Genomic DNA, 20261 nt, shown 5'->3' with positions numbered 1-20261 from the left:
AGGCAGTCAACAGTCTGGGGTAGTGGTGGAGTGACCCACCACCACCCCACACAGCCCCAATCAGACCCCCTCCCTCTCACAAACTTACTCACCTCTACCCCACTCACTAACGCCAACCCTACCTCACTCACTAACCCCAACCCTACCCCACTCAACAACCCCATTCCTGCCTCGTCACCCATACCCCCTAACGCCTCTCAGTCAACCAGCTCTTCTGACTCCCAGGCGACCATCCCTCCCTCCCAACCAACCACTCCCTTGCCTTCTTCTCATCCCACCTACCACTCCCCTCCCCCCTCCTCCTCACTCACCAGCCAACACTTTACTGCATCCAGATAAAACAATGTCGCGGATATGGAAGCAATGATTACCCACGTAATAAAAAATCACCCACTCATGCATGAATTAATGACCAAGCAAAACAAACTTGAGAATACCCTATGTACAATCCAGAAGACCCAGGAGAATATACTTCAAATTCTGCAGGGCCTGAAGTTGTCTCAGGCGAGTTTAGCAGGTTGCATCTTGGTGCATGATGATGCAACACGAGGCTAGGCACATAACAGCAGACTCAGTGCTATCGTTGCCCCAGTGAACATATCAACACCAGTGAATGCAACACCACTAGTGAACACATCAACACCAGTGAACACACCACCACTAGTGAACACACCCCACCACTAGTGGACACAACAACACCACCAGTGAACACAACACCACCACCAGTGAACACAACGACACTAGTATACACAACACCATTGACCACTGACACCCATACAAACAGTACCACCAGTACATGACGGTGGTGCAACACCTCATACAACACCGCCAGTGCACACACTCTCACCAGCAACAACACCGCACACATCACATCTGATGACCAACACCTGCACGATGGATAACCACGGCGAAGAAAGTTTCACTATCCTACAATGGATCTCCAATGGCGTTCGCGGTAGACTTAATGACATCATACAATACGCTCGTGAACACCAAACTGACGTCATAGTGCTCCAGGAGACACTGGTGGGTGATGACTTCAACTCAAGGTTCAGGGGTATCCCAAGGTTTCCCTTCCCTCCGGGGACAGGAAACGGGGTCTTATTACCTATGTCAGCAACAACATACCTGCACAGATTATTGATGATCTTCACATGGAGGATGACTATGAAGCTGGGGGTAACCATTTACTTAAACAATAATGCCCTACATATAATCAACCTATATGTGCCACAGAGTAAACTTGACCTTGACACACTGCCCAAATTTGTTAACGAAGAATCTACCCTGCTGGTCGGTGACTTTAATGCCAGGCCTCCACACTTTGAAGCCAACTGTCATCAGCCCAATGTCAATGGACGGAAACTGTCACTCTATGTCAGGGGGAGTGAAAACCTTAGAGTCCTGGGTGATGAACAGCCAACTCAACTCAGAGGAGGAAGATTGGACTATGCTCTTCTGCTGAATGCACAGGACATGGATGCCAGTACACACAGTGTGCACAGTTTATGTAGTGACCACTGGACACTGATTATCACAGTCGACATGTGCAAGAGAAGGAAAGAGACAAATAAAAGAAAAAGGTTATCATTCGGACCAGATATGAGGCCGCTTTTCATAAACAGGATGAGTGACTGGTTCACGGATTATCAAATCCCAGAAGACACTGTTTCATTTGTTGAGGACCTCAGTCACCAAATTGAGCACTGTCTCAGAGTTCCGCGCCGTATACCTGGGCGAAGTAACATCTCAAAAGAAGAAAATAAAATGGTATAAGAACGACTACATACAGATGGTCAATGCAAATTTAAGGAGTATGAGTAGAGAGTACCAGAGACATCCCACTGAAAGCAACCAAGAGCTCTTTAAAACTGGGTCAAGTAGCCAGGGAAGAGAAGATTAAAGAGCGGGAAAGTCAATGGCTTGAATTCACTAGGTCTATTGGAAGAGAAACATCTGTAAGACAAGTGTGGGCAAAAATTCAGATAGCTAAGGGGGGCAGAACCCGGACTGCGGCTCACAAAGACCTCCAGGGTAAGGCCGAGGAACTAATTCACAAGTGGAGTGATGTAGCGTCCTCTTCCTCCCGCCCTGAAAAAGTAAGCATGAAAAAGTTCCTCCGACATAAAACAGAAGGATTAGTATAACAAGAGCATAATCTAGTGATGACGAGTATGGGGAACCAATCACAGCCCAGGAAGTAAAGGGGCTATGAAAAAGGGTAAAAGTACAGCACCTGGTGAAGATGGCGTCACTTACGACATACTCAATGCACTGTGTGAAGTGTCTGGGAATCCACTACTCCACCTGTTTAACAAGTCATTCCTAAGTGGTGTGTTGCCCACACAATGGAAACATGCAATAATTGTCCCCATACTGAAGCCCAATGACCCTGGCAATTACAGACCTATTAGTCTCATGTCATGCACTGGCAAGATGCTTGAAAGGATCATCCTAAACCGACTGTTGCACAAAGTAGGCAGGTTAGGGGAAGGGGTTAATGGATTTATTAAAGGACGGAGCACAGCAAATTGTATAGTTAATTACCTGGCTAATGACACAGCTAAGTACTCTGTATTTGTTGACATCAAAGGAGCTTTCGACAAAGCACAGGGGATTACGATCCTGTACGAGCTTGCATGCATAGGTGTCAAGGGAAGACTCATGAAATGGATTGAAGACTACATCACAGGGAGGAAAGCCAAGGTATGCTTCAATGGAGCAATCTCAAGAACATTGAATATGGAACTCGGTAACCACTTCCCCACCCCCCCACCCGCCAAACATTTGAGCTGGACGGTTGAGCGACGGTCTTGCTTCATGTAGGTTGGCGTTCAATCCTCGACCGTCCAAGTGGTTGGGCACCATTCCTTTCCCCCTGTCCCATCCCAAATCCTAATTCTGACCTCCTTCCCAGTGCTATAAAGTCGTCATGGCTTGGCGCTTTCCCCTTGATAACTCCCTCCCCCCCCCAGGAGGAGTCTTAAGCCCCAGACTATTCAATGTACGTATGAACGCCATTGCATATTTTGATTTCCCGGAAGGAAAACAACAAGTGGGATATGCAGATGATGTTCTAATACAAGCTCCCACCTTGGGAAAAATTAAACAGTCCATTGAACTCCTCGGAAGGAAATGTATTGAGCTCGGTTTCACTCTCTCCTCAAACAAGACAAAAGCATACTCTCATCACAAGTGGGTAGAAAATGAAGAAATACAAATTAATAGTGTAAAACGTGAATGGGTCGACCACTATCGGTACCTTGGCGTCACTGTCGGCTCTAACAAGGGGAAGAAAGAGGAGCTCAATCAACTCATAGGAACATGCAAAAGTCGACTCAGGGCACTGAAAGCTATTACCTGGAATGGACATGGAGCCTCTATTGCCGTGCTTAAAATAATGTGCACAGCCTATGTGCGCTCCATCATAGACTATGCCGCACTAGTTTTGACCACCTACTCCCAAAGCGATATGAAAAGGCTCGAAAGCATTCAAAATGAAGCCATGACAATCATTCTTGGAGTCCCAAGAACTGCCTAAACGTCTAATATACGAGATGAGTTGTCCCTCCCCAGTGTTTAAAGAATAATTAGCGAACTGAATGCTAAGCTTGCAATTAGGATAGCCAAAGATCCCCATTATAATGATATTGCTAAGAAAAAACTCAGCTCTATGTTACTTACAGGTGGAAACATGAGAAGCAAAAAATGGCATCACAGATCAGTCTGCTACCTTGAAGAACTTCATCTGCTTGAGCAAGCCCGTGAGCTCCTGCCTGTAGAGAGGTTACTTCCCTGGGAGGATGACTCGTGCAGAATTATCATCAATAAAATGGTAACGAAAAAATCCAACATGATACCACAAGAAATGAGGCACAAGTTTCTTGACGAAATTTATAAAGAAGCCGGGGATGAACTACATCAAATCTACACTGACGGGTCATCTAAGCTTGTCAATGGCAGGGCTAGTGCAGCATACACTGTAATTAAGGATAATGCTTTCTAACGCAGAAATGAAGAAAAAGCGCGTATTGAGAACTGTGCCACAATCAACGCAAGCAGAGCTAACTGCCCTTGTTATGGCGTTAAGGTTTCTTGAACGGAACACTAATGGTGCAGTGATTTGCACTGATTCAAAAGTAGCACTGCAAAGCCTAAGTAAAAATCGGGCAGAAAATCTTGCAATAGTCGCTGAAATTCAGAGAGCTGTGAGAGGACTTACCAATCAGAGAATAATCATCAAGTTTCTGTGGATCCCCTCCCATGTTGGTATATGTGGGAATGAACGAGCAGATGTGCTGGCTGCTGAAGGAGACGATATTGAATACTTCATACTCAAGATTCTTCTACAAATTAGAGGTATTGTCAGGCAATATCACCGTGACAAGGTAACTGAGAAAAGGAGGATAAACGCACAAACCAGTGAATCTGTACGATTGCACAATATGGTTGAAGCTGGCAATCCCAATCAATATGGACGAAGAGGTGGACGCGGGAGAGAATCAGTAATAGCGAGAATCCGTCTTGGATACAAATATTCATGGCGATTTGAAATGGAAACAAGAGTTGATCAGCGAAGTTGCAGAATCTGTGATGAGAATCACGGACACCGCTTTGAACACTATCTACGTGAATGTGAACACCTGAGAGACATTATAAATATGTGTAGAATAATAAACCCCACATTGTTTGAGTTAAGAAAACCCTATTTGTCAAATATTGCTACTGTTCTGCAAAGATTGACCCATTTTGCACCAGCAAGGTAACGTAAGCTTTTAAGGGTTGACAGATGTTAATCTTCTTATTTGAGGAGCTGTTCACTTGAGACAGTTAAGCAAGTCCCAGCTGTGTCTGGGTACAAGTGACAGGATGGATAACTCAACGCGTTTTTTTCCTATTGGGGAGTGTTGTACATGCTGCTATGGCGGTATGTACACTCACAGGATGAGTGGCGCTGCCCAATAAATTCGCCCCTGAGAGTAAAATTTAAAATTTAAAATTATCTAACAATGTCTTGTGTTTAACTATATAAGGACTCCAGGCTGGAGCTGCATACTCCAAGATTGGCCTTATATAAGTGGTATTCAAGGTCCTGAACGATTCTTTACACAAGTTTCTAAAGGCAGTTCTTATGTTGGCCAATCTAGCATATGCCTCTGATGCTATCCTTTTGATGTGGGCCTCTGGTGACAGGTTCGGTGAAATATCACCCCTCAGATTTTTGTCTCTATTTGATACTTGCAGGATATCACCTCCCAGATGGTCCATTCTGTTCAACCTTCTGCTCCCTTCGCCAAATTTCATTACTATACACTTTCCTGAGTTGAACTTTAGTAGTCATTTTCTTGACCATTTCACCAGTCAATCCAGGTCGTCCTGCAGTCTCTGACTATCTTCCTCTGTTTTGATTCTTCTCAAAATGTTTGCACCATTAGCAAACATTGAGAGGAATTAGTCTATACCTTCTGGAAGGTCGTTTACATATATTAGGAACAGGATGGCTCCAAGTACAGAGCCCTGTAGAAATAGGGCTACTATGTTGGGGAGAAATATGGAAAATATTCCCCCAGAATAATTCTCATAGGGGAGACTCGTTTTCGGCTACCTGGGATCATAACAACTGAGAACCAGTGTATCTAAATTTAATGAACCACTGGCTAACTCTGATTCATCCGGTTCTAGGGACCAATAATGTGGGGAAAATGACTTGTAGGATTTATATTTATTTACCATTTAGTAATTTATATAGTATTTTAAAATTTATGTTTATTTATATTTTTGGAATGCAAACTATGATGTTTAAAGTGGACTGTATGATTTACAATTTCCCACAAATCATTCCCTTACACATTCTGGGAAGTTTATCGTTTATATATAGTTATCAATAAATATTATTGATTAGTAGATATCCATTACAGTATTAGACTAGATATATATATTAGCAATTTAATGAGAAGGCCTTATTTCGTATGGTTGATTTTGACCTAGACAACCAGTATGAACACGGATGAACACTCCTCGTGGTTGAGGCTGGCTTCAACACGTGTACTGGTGTACTAGGCAATTATATTCTGCGCCCAAACCACACACTAGAATTTGAAGAGTCGACGACGTTTTGGTCCATCCTGAACCATAATCAAGTCGATTGTGTAGTATTACAAAATATTACATAAGTATTACACGTATTACGATAAATATTATACAGTATTACACAATTAAAAATCAATTTTATAATGGTCCAGAATGAACTGAAACGTTGTCGTCTCTCCAAATTCTTGTGTGTGGTTTGGTCAATATTTTGCAGCCACGTTATTGTGACTCTTGATCTGCATATTCTGCTTCTTCTTCCCCTTCAATTACACACTGTCTTGGTCACTGTCTCGCATTTTCACCGGGTCACCCTACTCTACTTATACGACTGGCCAGGAATGTGGGGATTTATAACGGGTTTCGGCCAGAACACTTCCCACCACCAGAACACACCACCAGAACAGAACAATTACTAAAAAGTACCTAATTTCATCTTCATAGTTTTTCACCTTTTGCCTTAAAATTGCACTGTATCTATTGCTACCCAATCTCCCAACCTTTATGTTCCCAATTTGAACATCTTTACCATTGAGATCATTGGTGTTTTCTTATATGTGCTGCCAATCTGTTGTATAGTGTTTATAAATCTTGTTATCTGTATCTTTTGCTACCCAGTCTCCCAATCTTTATGTACCCATTCTGAACATCTTTACCATTGTGATCATTGCTGTCTTATATGTGCTGTCAATCTGCTGTATGGTGTCTATTAATCTTGTTTAAATTACTAATCAAGCTGTCAATGTAATCAATCAGAGCTTTAATATACAATGTGCTTTAATATACTTACTTATCTCTCTCATCTCATTTTTCTCTTGTAATGTATCTTTCATTTATCAATTCTGATTGAAATTACCTACTTAAAATTATCTGCTAGATTAAGGACCTGCCCGAAACGCTGTGCGTACTAGTGGCTTTACAAGAATGTAATTACTGTACTATCCAATGTATTCTCTCAAACCCAATGTACCTTCTTGTATATATATAAAAAAATAAATAAATAAATAAATAAATAAAATACAGTAGACATAGTTGGTGCTGATAACAGGAACACTATTAGTCCAATAACACTGGTTCAAGGGAAAATTATTGGAGCTAGATTTGCCCCAGCGACTGTTGTTTAATTAATGGGGACTGACTCTGGCCCTCTCCCACTGACCGCATCCATTGTTCTCCGGATGCGTTTTATCAAGAAGTAGATAGAGGGTTCACAATTACTCTATTTTGGTACTGAAAATTAAGTTGGTTCAATTGAAATGTTTTTATGATGTTTACTGGCCGAAGACGGCTGTATTAAATTAAGATGAATTTCCAATGTAAGGTGGTGAATTTAATGACGACATGTGGCAATGATATCTCCGTTTTCTACCGGAGAAAATTACCACTGTGTCTCATTTTCTATGAGTGATTAAGACACTATTTCTAGGGTTAATTTGTTATTACAAAACAACAGCAATATTACATGCATATTGTATTAAATGTTGGTAAATGGTGTCGGTTTTTCCGACACTTTTGTTATAATGAAGTCATTTTTATTTAGTGAAAATTTCATAAATCCACACATTGTATTATGTACTGAATACATTGTATTATATGCTGTATGAATTGAATTATGTGATGTATACATTGTATTATATGCTGAATGTGTTTTATTATGTGATGTACGTATTGTATTACATGTTGCATGAATTGTATTATGTGATGTATACATTGTATTATATGTTGTATGCCTGGTATTATGTGCTGAATGCATTGTATTTTATGTTGTATTCATTGCAATATATATGCTCTTTGCATTTTTAGGTGTTGCAGGCATTGCATTATCTGCTGAATACATTGACATATATGCTGAATACATTACAATATATGCCGAATGCATTGTATTATCTGCTGTATACACTGTATTATATACTGTGTGCATTCAATTACGTGCAGAATATTTTGTATTAAGCGCTGTATACATTGTATTTTGTGCTGAATACATTGTATTGTGTGCTTTATCTATTGAATTATGGGCTGCATATAGTGTATTGTAATGTATTGTATACATTGCGTTATGTGATGTATTCATTTTATGGTGTTGAATACCTTGTATTATGGGATGTATACATTTAATTATGTGATGAATACATTTAACTATGTAATGTATTCATAGTTGATGAATACATTTAACTATGTAATGTATTCATAGTTGATGATTACATTGTATTGTGTATTGTATACATTCTATTCTGTTGAATGCATAAAAGTGTGTTCTATTAGTATGTGCATTGTATTATTTTCTGTATACGTAGTATATTTTATGTTTACACGGTATTATGTGATGTATACCTTGTAATATATGATGTATTCATTGTATTGTGTTGTGTATATTGTATAACGTGCTGTATGCATTGTATTGTGGGATAAATACAATATATTATGTGTTGTATACATTGTATCATGTTATGTATGCATTGTAATGTGTTGTATACATTGTAACATGTGATGTATGCATTGTAATGTGTTGTATACATTGTATTGTGTTGTATACATTGTATTATGTATTGTATTTATTGTATTTGTTGCAGACATTGTATTATGTGCTGTATACATTGTATTAAGTGATGTGCACATTGTATTGTGCTGTTTACATTGAAATGAGTTGCATACCTTGTATTATACACTGTATACATTGCATTATGCACTGTAAACATTGGATTATATTATGTATTCATTGAATTATATACTGAATACATTATATTGTGTAGTATATATTGATTTATGTGCTGTATACATTGTATTATGTGTTGATGCATTATATTACGTGTTGTATACATTGTATTACATGCGGAATACATTGTATTCCATGCTGTATACATTGTATTTTGTATACATTTTATTATGTACTATATGAGCTGTTTTATGTTGAATTCATTGTATTATGTGCTGTATTCATTATCTTTTGTTCTGTATACTATGTATTTAGGTGTATTAATTGAATTGTGTTATACATATTGTATTGTGTGAAGAATACATTGTATTATATGCTGTAACATTGAATTATGTATTCCATTCATTGTATTGTCTTGTATACAATAAGGTGTGTTGTATATATTGTATTATGTGATGTATTAATTGTATTATGTATAGTACATATTGTATTGTGTTATATACATTGAAATGTGTTGAACACATTGTATTATATGATGTATGCATTGTATTATGTGTTGTATACATTGCATTATGTGTTGTAAACATTATATTGTGGTGTATATGTGTTGTATACTTTGTATTATGTGTTGTATACATTGTATTGTGTGTAGTATATATTCCATTATGTGTAGTAAACATTGTCTTGTGCACCCTGTATTATGTTTTGAATATTTTGTTTTATGCTGGATACATTGTACTGTTCTGTATACATTGTATTATGTACAATATCCATGGTATTATGTGCAGTATACATTGGATAATGGGTTGTATACACAATATTATGTGTCATATACATAGCATTATGTGCTGTTTACATTCAAACATGTCACAAAGTTATAGCTCAAGTTTCCTTAGTTTAAATTGCTTGAGTAAGCTTTCCTGAGTAGCATTAGAGCTACTTTATTTTTACATGTTCCTTACCTTGGGTCTGGTCAGTGACTAGACGGGTAACTGTGCCCCCCTCCTTGGCTAAAGTAAGTTTTGAATATATGCATACGAGGCTACTTTCTGGGAATAAGCTTTAGTATCTTAGTCCCGTCACTCTACCTTCAAATGTATTCTTCCCGAGCCTTATGGCTGTATTATCTACATTAACGTTGTATATTGAGCTTACTTGAGGTCTTCCACACTGGACACATGATACCAACACTGAATCGTGACGCAATGAACTACTCGATACAATAATAATAATAATAATATTAATAATAATAATAATAATAATAATAATAATAATAATAATAATAATAATAATAATAATAATAATAATAATAATAATAATAATAATAATAATATTAATAATAATAATAACTTACGCCATCCGTAGCCAACCTTGTCTTGGTGAAAACTGAGGCGTTGCCGGCCACGGAGCACCGCCACACACCCGCTGCCACACACGCATTACAAGCCCTTGCTTACATATCCTACTGTTTCATCTTATTGTCAAATAAATGCATATAAACAAATTTGATTAATAATTTTTGTATTTTAATCAATCGAGTTTGATTAATTAACAATTAACATAGAAGAAAATGAGCAGCCGTACGACATGTTTTCAGAGACTGTGACGCCATGAAGTCCTTCATTATAATACTTTTGTGCTTGTTCAGTTTAATGAGGGCAGGACTAACATGTGAGCTGGGCACATAACAGGACTAACATGTGAGCTGGGCACATGGCAGGACTAACATGTGAGCTGGGCACATAACAGGACTAACATGTGAGCTGGGCACATGGCAGGACTAACATGTGAGCTGGGCACATAACAGGACTAACATGTGAGCTGGGCACATGGCAGGACTAACATGTGAGCTGGGCACATGGCAGGACTAACATGTGAGCTGGGCACATGGCAGGACTAACATGTGAGCTGGGCACATGGCAGGACTAACATGTGAGCTGGGCACATGGCAGGACTAACATGTGAGCTGGGCACATGGCAGGACTAACATGTGAGCTGGGCACATGGCAGGACTAACATGTGAGCTGGGCACATGGCAGGACTAACATGTGAGCTGGGCACATGGCAGGACTAACATGTGAGCTGGGCACATGGCAGGACTAACATGTGAGCTGGGCACATGGCAGGACTAACATGTGAGCTGGGCACATGGCAGGACTAACATGTGAGCTGGGCACAGAGTAGGATTAACATGTGAGCTGGGCACATGGCAGGACTAACATGTGAGCTGGGCACAGAGTAGGACTAACATGTGAGCTGGGCACAGAGTAGGACTAACATGTGAGCTGGGCACAGAGTAGGACTAACATGTGAGCTGGGCACATGGCAGGACTAACATGTGAGCTGGGCACAGAGTAGGACTAACATGTGAGCTGGGCACAGAGTAGGACTAACATGTGAGCTGGGCACAGAGTAGGACTAACATGTGAGCTGAACACAGAGCCGGATTATTATGTGAGCTGGGCACAGAACCGGATTATTATGTAAGCTGGGCACAGGGCAGGACTAACATGTGAGCAGGGCACAGGGTAGGACTAACATGTTAGCTGGGCACAGAGCAGGACTAACATGTGAGCTGGACACAGGGCAGGACTAGCATGTGACCTGGGCACAGGGCTGGACTAGCATGTGAGCTGGGCACAGGGGCAGGACTAACATGTGAGCAGGGCACAGGGCAGGACTAACATGTGAGCTGGGCACAGGGCTGGACTAGCATGTGAGCTGGGCACAGGGGCAGGACTAGCATGTGAGCTGGGCACAGAGCAGGACTAACATGTGAGCAGGGCACAGGGGCAGGACTAACATGTGAGCTGGGCACAGGGCAGGACTAACATGTGAGCAGGGCACAGGGGCAGGACACCCATGTGAGCTGGGCACAGGGCTGGACTAGCATGTGAGCTGGGCACAGAGCAGGACTAACATGTAAGCTTGGCACAGGGCGGGACTAACATGTGAGCTGGGCACAGATGTAGGCACATTGTTAGTGATGGTGTTAGGGTCTTCCACATACGTGAATTCCCATTTGTCCTGATACCTTCGCGAGGGTGTTTTCAAGAATATACTATGGAGCGTATAGCTGATAATTAGTTTTCCAAACCATATGAGAAAAATTGTGGGTCATTAAAGTCATTAGTCTAATTATCTGGACCGGGAATTTGTCCTTCAATTGCACACTAATCTTAACAATCATTTGCAATAATTTCCAAATATATATATACTTTCCCTTAAATAATAAACTAAATAAGGAAAGATACAAGCACTGTATTTGACTTGATTATCATGGCAATATAGTGATATATAGCCTTGACATAGTGTGATTATCACCACTAGAACGTTCAGTATGACCGTCTTCCATTATAGTACAAATGGAATACTGTCATTATAACGACCTTACACTTTGGTACAACATTGAGAGCTCATGTTATGCTATTGTGTAAGTGTTGTGCTATAGTTTACATGTACATTAGTGTTCCTGTTGTACTAGTTTGAACGTGTTGTACTATAGTGTACATGTTGTGCAATAATGTAACTGTTGCACTATAGTGCACGTGTTGTACTATAGTGCACGTGTTATTCTATAGTGTACATGTTGTACAACAATGTACCTGTTGAACTATAGTGTATGTGTTGTACTATAGTGCACGTGTTATTCTATAGTGTACATGTTGTACAACAATGTACCTGTTGAACTATAGTGTATGTGTTGTACTATAGAGTACATGTCCTATGGTGTACATGTTGTACTATAGTGTACATGTACTCTATTGCACCTGTTGTACTATAGTGTAAGTGTTGGACTATAATGTACATGTACTGCAGTGTAACTTTTGTACTATAGTGTAAGTGTACTGTAGTGTAAGTGTTTGTACTATAGTGTTGCACTTTAGTTCACCTGTTGTACTACAGTGTACATACAATATAGTGTACTTGTTGTACTATAGAGTATGTGTTGTACTATAGTGTACATGTTGTACAATAGTGTACGTGTTGAACTATAGTGAACATGTAATGTAGTGTACCACCTGTACTCCAGAGTAAATGTTGCACTATAGTGCACGTGTTGTGCTATATAGTATGTGTAGTACTATAGAGTATGTGTAGTACTATAGAGTACATGTTTGTACTGTAATATACTTGTTGTTCCATTCATTTCACTATAGTGAACATGTGGTACCAAAGTGAACACTATATTGTACATATTGTACTATAGTATACATGTTTAACAATTGTAAACACTGTACTGTACGTGTTGTACTATAGTGAACATGCTGTACTATTGTACATGTTGTACCATTGTGTGTACACTGTCGTGTACTTGAACAAAAGTGTGCCTGTTGTATCATGTTGTGCACTACAGTAAACCTGTTGTTCCATAGTGTACACATTAGTTACATATTGTACCATAGTGTACATATTGTACCATAGTGTGCACACTAGTTACATATTGTACCATAGTGTACACTACAGTGCACCTGTTGTACCATAGTGTACACTTTAGTGTACCTGCTGTACTATAGTGTACCTGTTGTACTATAGTGAACATGTTGTACTAAAGTGTACACTATGGTGTACCTGTTGTTCCATAATATACACTATAGTATACGTGTTGAACCTTATTGAACACTATAGTGCACCTTTTGGTCCATTGTGTACACAATAGTGTACCTGTTGTACCAAAGTGCACACTACAGTGTACCTGATGTTCCAAAGTGAACACTATATTGTACCTGTTTTACCATAGTGTTCACTATAGTGGACCTGTTGTTCCAGATTATACCCAGGAGTGAATCTGTTGTACCATTGTGTACACAATAATGTATGTGTTGTACTATAGTGTACCTGTTGTATCATAGGGTACACTAGAGTACGTGTTGTACTATACTTTACATGCTTTACTAAAGTGTACATGGTGTACTATAATGTACATGTTATACTATAATGAACATGCTGTCCTAAAGTGTACATGTTGTACTGCAGTGTACATGTTGTACTATATTATACATGTTGTACTATAGTGTACATGTTGTACTATAGTACATGTGTTATACTATAGTACATGTGTTGTACTACAGTACATGTGTTGCACTATAGTGTACTTGTTGCACAATAGTGTACATGTTGTACTATAGTTTTTATGTTGTCCTATAGTATACATGTTGTATTATAGTGTACGTGTTGTACTATAGGGAACATGTTGTACTAGAGTGCACAAGTTGTACTATAGGGTACATGTTTTATTATAGTGTGCATGTTGTACTATGGTGAACATGTTATACTATAGCATACGTGTTGTACTATGGTGTACTTGTTGCACTATAGTATACGTAATGTACTATGGTGTACTTGTTGCACTATAGTATACGTAATGTACTATATGGAGTACTTGTTGCACTATAGTGTATATGTTGTACATGTGGTATTATACTGTTCGTCTTAAACTGTAGTGAACATGTAATATAGTGTTACACTTGTACTCTAGAGTTAATTTTGCACTATAGTGCACGTGTTGTGCTATAGGGTATGTGTTATGTTATAGAGTACATGTTGTACTATAGTGTACATGTTGCACTATAGTGCACGTGTTGTACTATAAAGTATGTATTGTACTATAGTGAATATGTTGTACTATAATGTACATGTTGTACCAATGTGTTCACTATTGTGTACTTGTACTTAAGTGTACCTGTTGTGCTATGCTCTGCACTATAGTGAACCTGTTGTTCCATAGTGTACAAATTAGTGAACATGTTGTACCGTAGTGAACAATATAGTGTACCTATTGTGCAATAGTGTACACTATAGTTTACCTGTTGTACCATAGTGTACACTATTGTGTACGTGTTGTACCTTATTGTACACTTCATTGCACCTTTTGGACCACAGTGTACACTATAGTGTTTCTGTTGTACCATAGTGTATTCTACAGTGTACCTGATGTACCAAAATGAACACTATAGTGTACCTGATGTTCCATATTGTGAACTATATTGAACAAGTTGTTCCGTAGTGTACACATTACTGTATCTATTATACCACAGTGTACACTATATTGTATATGTATACACTGAATAGAGTATAAGTAGTATAAGTATGAGTAGTATAAGTATACACTGTATACTTATACAGTACCTGTTGTACTATTGTGTACGTGTTGCACCATACCATACGCTATAGTGTACACTATTGTACCATCTTGAGGTTATCTTGATACCATTTCGGGGATTAGCGTCCCCGCGGCCCAGTCCTCAACCAGGCCTACTTTTTTTAACCCCCTCCCCCCCCCCCCCCAGGAAGCATCACGTAGCAGCTGTCTAACTACCAGGTCCTATTTACTGCTAGGTGAACAGGTGCATCAGCGTGAAAGAAACTTTGCCCATTGGTTTCCACCATCACCGGGGATCGAACCCGGAACCTCAGGACTACGAGTCTGAAGCACTGTCCACTCAGATATCAGGCCCCTTTATTGTATACTTTAGTGTACCTGTTGTACTATAGTGTGCTCTATAGTGTACTTGTTGTACCATAGTTCACACTATAGTATACCTGTTTTACCATAGTGTACACTACAGTATACCTGTTGTTCTATAGTGTACACTATAGTGTTCGTGTTGCATTATAGTTTACATGTTTTACTATAGTGTACATGTTGAACTATAATGTATATGTTGTACTATAGTATACATGCTATCCTAAAGTGTACATGTTGTACTATAGTTTAAAAGTTGTACAATTGTGTATGTGTTGTACTATTGTGTACGTCTTGTACTATAGTATATGTGTTGTATTATAGTGTACATGTTGTTCCATAGTGTACTATTGTGTACGTGTTGCACTTTAATGTACGTGTTGTTCAATAGTGTACATCTTGTACTAGAGTGTACATGTTGTACCATAGTGTACACTATAGTGTACATGTTGTACTGTAGTGTACAACATGTACTCTGAATGGGGAGGGCCCACACATGTTGTGGCTACTGTGGGAGGACCCACACATGTTGAGGCTACAGTAGGAGGGCCCACACATGTTGAGGCTACTGTGGGAGGACCCACACATGTTGAGACTACTGTGGGAGGACCCACACATGTTGAGGCTACTGTGGGAGGACCCACACATGTTGAGGCTACTGTGGGAGGACCCACACATGTTGAGGCTACTGTGGGAGGACCCACACATGTTGAGGTTACTGTGGGAGGACCCACACATATGAAGGCTACAGTAGGAGGACTCTCACACGTGGAGGCTATAGTGGTACAGCGACATATATGGAGGCTACAGTGGGAGATCCACATATATGGAGGCTACAGTGTGTCAGCCACACATATGAAAGCAATAGTGGCACACCCATACATATGGAGGCTACTGTGGGAGGACTCACACATGTTGAGGGTACATTGAGAGGACCAACACATGTTGAGGCTACATTGGGAGGAACAACACATGTTGAGGCTACATTGGGAGGACCAACACATGTTGAGGCTACATTGGGAGGAACAACACATGTTGAGGCTACCGTGGGAACACACACATGTGGAGGCTACAGAGGAAGGACCCACACATGTGGAGGCTGCAGTGGGAGATCCACATATAGATCCACCATGCTAGCGAAAAAGCTGGAGATGCAGGCAGGAGTGAAAGGGAAGGAACTCCATTTGATGATGGAGTACCTAAGCAACAGAAGACAGCGAGTCACTGTTAGGGGTGAGGTTTCAGATTGGCGAGACGTCACCAGTGGAGTTCCGCAGGGGTTCAGTACTTGGACCTACACTGTTTCTGATAAATGTAAATGATCTCCCAGGGGGTACAGAATCTTTCCTCTCATTGTTTGCTGATGATGCAATATTTATAAGGAGGATTAAAACAGAGGAAGATAGTAGGAGGTTACAAGATGACCTAGACAGACTGAATGAATGGTCCAACAAATGGTTGCTAAGATTCAACCCCCGAGTAATAAACAAAGTAATAAAACTAGGCGGTGGAAACAGGAGGCCAGACACAGGATAACGAATGGGAGATGAAGTACTTCACGAAACCGACAGAGAGAAAAGTTTACGAGTTGTTATCACACCAAACCTGTCTCCTGAAGCCCACATAAAAAAAATTACGTCTGCGGCATACGCGAGGCAGGCTAACATCAGAACAGCCTTCAGGAACCTATGCCAGGTATCATTCAGAATCTTGTATACCACATATGTAAGACTAATTCTGGAGTATGCGGCCCCAGCATGGAGCCTGTCAAGCACAAGACGAAGCCAGAAAAGTTCAGAGATATGTCTTTAGGTTAGTCCCGGAACTAAGGGGCATGAGTTACGAGGATAGGCTGCGTGAAATGCACCTCACGAGACTGGAAGACAGAAAAGTAAGGGGAGACATGATCACCACCTAAAAAATCTCAGAGGAATTGTCAGGGTTAATAAGGATAAACTTTTTAACTCTGGTAGTACGCGAACAAGGGGACACAGGTGAAAACTAAGTACCCAAATGAGCCACAGAGACGTTAGAAAGAACATTTTCAGTGTCAGAGTAGTTAACAGGTGGAATGCATTAGGCAGTGATGTGGTGGAGGCTGACTCCATACACGGTTTCAAATCAAAATATGATAGAGCCTAGTAGGCTCAGGAATCTGTACACCAGTTGATTGAGAGTTGAGAGGCGGAACCAAAGAGCCAGAGCTCAACCCCCGCAAGCAGAAATAGGTGAGTGCAACTAGTTGTGTACATGTGGAGGCTACAGTGGGAGGACCCACACATGTTGAGGCTACATTTTGAGGACCCACACATGTTGAGGCTACATTGGGAGGACCCACACATGTTGAGGCTACTGTGGGAGGACCCACACATGTTGAGGCTACTGTGGGAGGACCCACACATGTTGCGGCTACTCTGGGAGGACCCACACATGTTGCGGCTACTGTGGGAGGACCCACACATGTTGCGGCTACTGTGGGAGGACCCACACATGTTGCGGCTACTGTGGGAGGACCCACACATGTTGCGGCTACAGTAGGAGGACCCACACATGTTGCGGCTACAGTGGGAGGACCCACACATGTTGCGGCTACTGTGGGAGGACCCACACATGTTGCGGCTACTGTGGGAGGACCCACAAATGTTGCGGCTACAGTGGGAGGACCCACACATGTTGCGGCTACTGTGGGAGGACCCACACATGTTGCGGCTACTGTGGGAGGACCCACACATGTTGCGGCTACAGTGGGAGGACCCACACATGTTGCGGCTACTGTGGGAGGACCCACACATGTTGCGGCTACAGTGGGAGGACCCACACATGTTGCGGCTACTGTGGGAGGACCCACACTTGTTGCGGCTACAGTGGGAGGACCCACACATGTTGCGGCTACAGTGGGAGGACCCACACATGTTGCGGCTACAGTGGGAGGACCCACACATGTTGCGGCTACTGTGGGAGGACCCACACATGTTGCGGCTACTGTGGGAGGACCCACACATGTTGAGGCTACAGTGGGAGGACCCACACATGTTGAGGCTACAGTGGGAGGACCCACACATGTTGAGGCTACTGTGGGAGAACCCACACATGTTGCGGCTACAGTGGGAGGACCCACACATGTTGAGGCTACTGTGGGAGGACCCACACATGTTGCAGCTACAGTGGGAGGACCCACACATGTTGCAGCTACAGTGGGAGGACCCACACATGTTGCGGCTACAGTGGGAGGACCCACACATGTTGAGGCTACAGTGGGAGGACCCACACATGTTGCGGCTACAGTGTGAGGACCCACACATGTTGCGGCTACAGTGGGAGGACCCACACATGTTGAGGCTACAGTGGGAGGACCCACACATGTTGAGGCTACAGTGGGAGGACCCACACATGTTGAGGCTACTGTGGGAGGACCCACACATGTTGCGGCTACAGTGGGAGGACCCACACATATGGTGTCTACATTGGGAGAACCCACACATATGGAGGTTACAGTGGGAGGAACCACACATGCTTGCTTGAGGCTTCGAGAAGACCTAGACAAACTAAAGGAATGGTCGAACAAATGGTTGTTAGAGTTTAACCCAAGCAAATGTAATGTAATGAAGATAGGAGTAGGGAGCAGGAGGCTATTTACAAGGTATCATTTGGGAGATGAAATTCTACACGAGTCAGAGAGAGAGAAAGCCCAGGGGATTGATATCACGCCAGACCTGTCCCCTGAAGCCCATATCAAGAGGATAACATCAGCAGCATATGCCAGCTTGGCTAACATAAGAACGGCATTTAGACACTTGAGCAAGGAATCATTCAGAACATTGTATACCACCTATGTCAGACCAATCCTGGACAATGCAGCCCCAGCATGGAGTCCATATCTAGTCAAGCATAATAACAAACTAGAAAAAGTTCAAAGGTTTGCCACCAGACTAGTACCCGGGCTGAGAGATATGAGCTACGAGGAGAGACTACGGGAATTAAACCTCACGTCGCTAGAAGACAGATGAGTTAGGGGGGATATGATCACCACGTTCAAGATTCTCAGAGAAATTGACAGGGTACATAAAGACGGGCTATTTAACACAAGGGGCACACGCACTAGGAGACACAGGTGAGAAGTGCCCAAATGAGCCACAGAGATATTAGAAAGGATTTTTTTAGTGTCAGAGTGGTTGACAAATGGAATGCATTTGGAAGTGATGTGGTGGAGGCAGACTCCATACACAGTTTCAAGTGTAGATATGATAGAGCCCAATAAGCTTAGGAACATGTACACCAGTTGATTGACTGTTGAGAGGCGGGACCAAAGAGCCAGAGCTCAACCCCCGCAAGCACAAATAGATGAGTACAAATAGGTGAGTTCACATGTGGAGGCTACAGTGGGAGGACCAACACATGTGTAGGCTACAGTGGGAGGTGCCACACATGTGGAGGCTACAGTGGGGGGACCCACACATGTAGAGACGACAGTGGAAGGACCCACACATTTAGAGACGACAGTGAGAAAACCCACACATTTGGAGGCTATAATGGGAAGCCCCACATATGTTGAGGCTTCAGTTGTAGGACCCACACAGTAGGAGAGTTTGGAGACGATTAGAGGGAGATCTTTGGGAAGAGGAGAGAGATGGATCTTGGAGGAGCGGAGAGGGGTGAGAGGAGGAGAGGGTTGAGAGGAGGAGGAGAGAGGTGAGAGGAGGAGAAGGGGGTATCATGGTGGCATGGAGAGGATTAGGTTAAGAGGAGGAGAAGGAAGATACTGTGGGAGAGGAGAGGAGTGAGAGGAAGAGAGGTGGAATTTTGTGGTATAGGAAGTGGAAGGGTGATCTTATGGGAGAGAAGGGAAGAGAGGATGAAAGGGGGGAGGGTATCTTGTAGGAGACCAGAGAGATGGGCGAAAGTATGAGTGTGTAGCCTAAATCGTGGGGGTGACTAAAAGATTTTTTAGTGGATGATTAGAGCTCAAAGTTATTACGTAATTTTGATTTTAGGGCAAGTAACTACAGAAGCACCATACTGTCCCCCGAACTCAAAGCGTCAGCTAAGAGCTCTCGT

At 41.7% G+C, this 20261-nt stretch overlaps 1 protein-coding gene across 2 annotated transcripts in view; it reads right to left on the bottom strand.

Annotated features, from left to right (window-relative positions):
- The window catches only part of LOC123751960 (probable G-protein coupled receptor Mth-like 3), a 372755-nt gene extending 362627 nt beyond the window's left edge, over positions 1–10128 (bottom strand). For both annotated transcript variants that reach the window (XM_069305227.1, XM_069305228.1), the window contains exon 1: positions 10095–10128. The gene's annotated coding sequence lies outside the window, so the exon portion shown is untranslated. The remainder of the gene's footprint in view (positions 1–10094) is intronic.
- Between the last annotated feature and the right edge of the window lie 10133 nt (positions 10129–20261).

Source organism: Procambarus clarkii, chromosome 54, assembly GCF_040958095.1.
Source record: "Procambarus clarkii isolate CNS0578487 chromosome 54, FALCON_Pclarkii_2.0, whole genome shotgun sequence".
NCBI classification, from domain to species: domain Eukaryota; kingdom Metazoa; phylum Arthropoda; class Malacostraca; order Decapoda; family Cambaridae; genus Procambarus; species Procambarus clarkii.
This window is presented reverse-complemented; position numbering and strand designations above follow the sequence as displayed.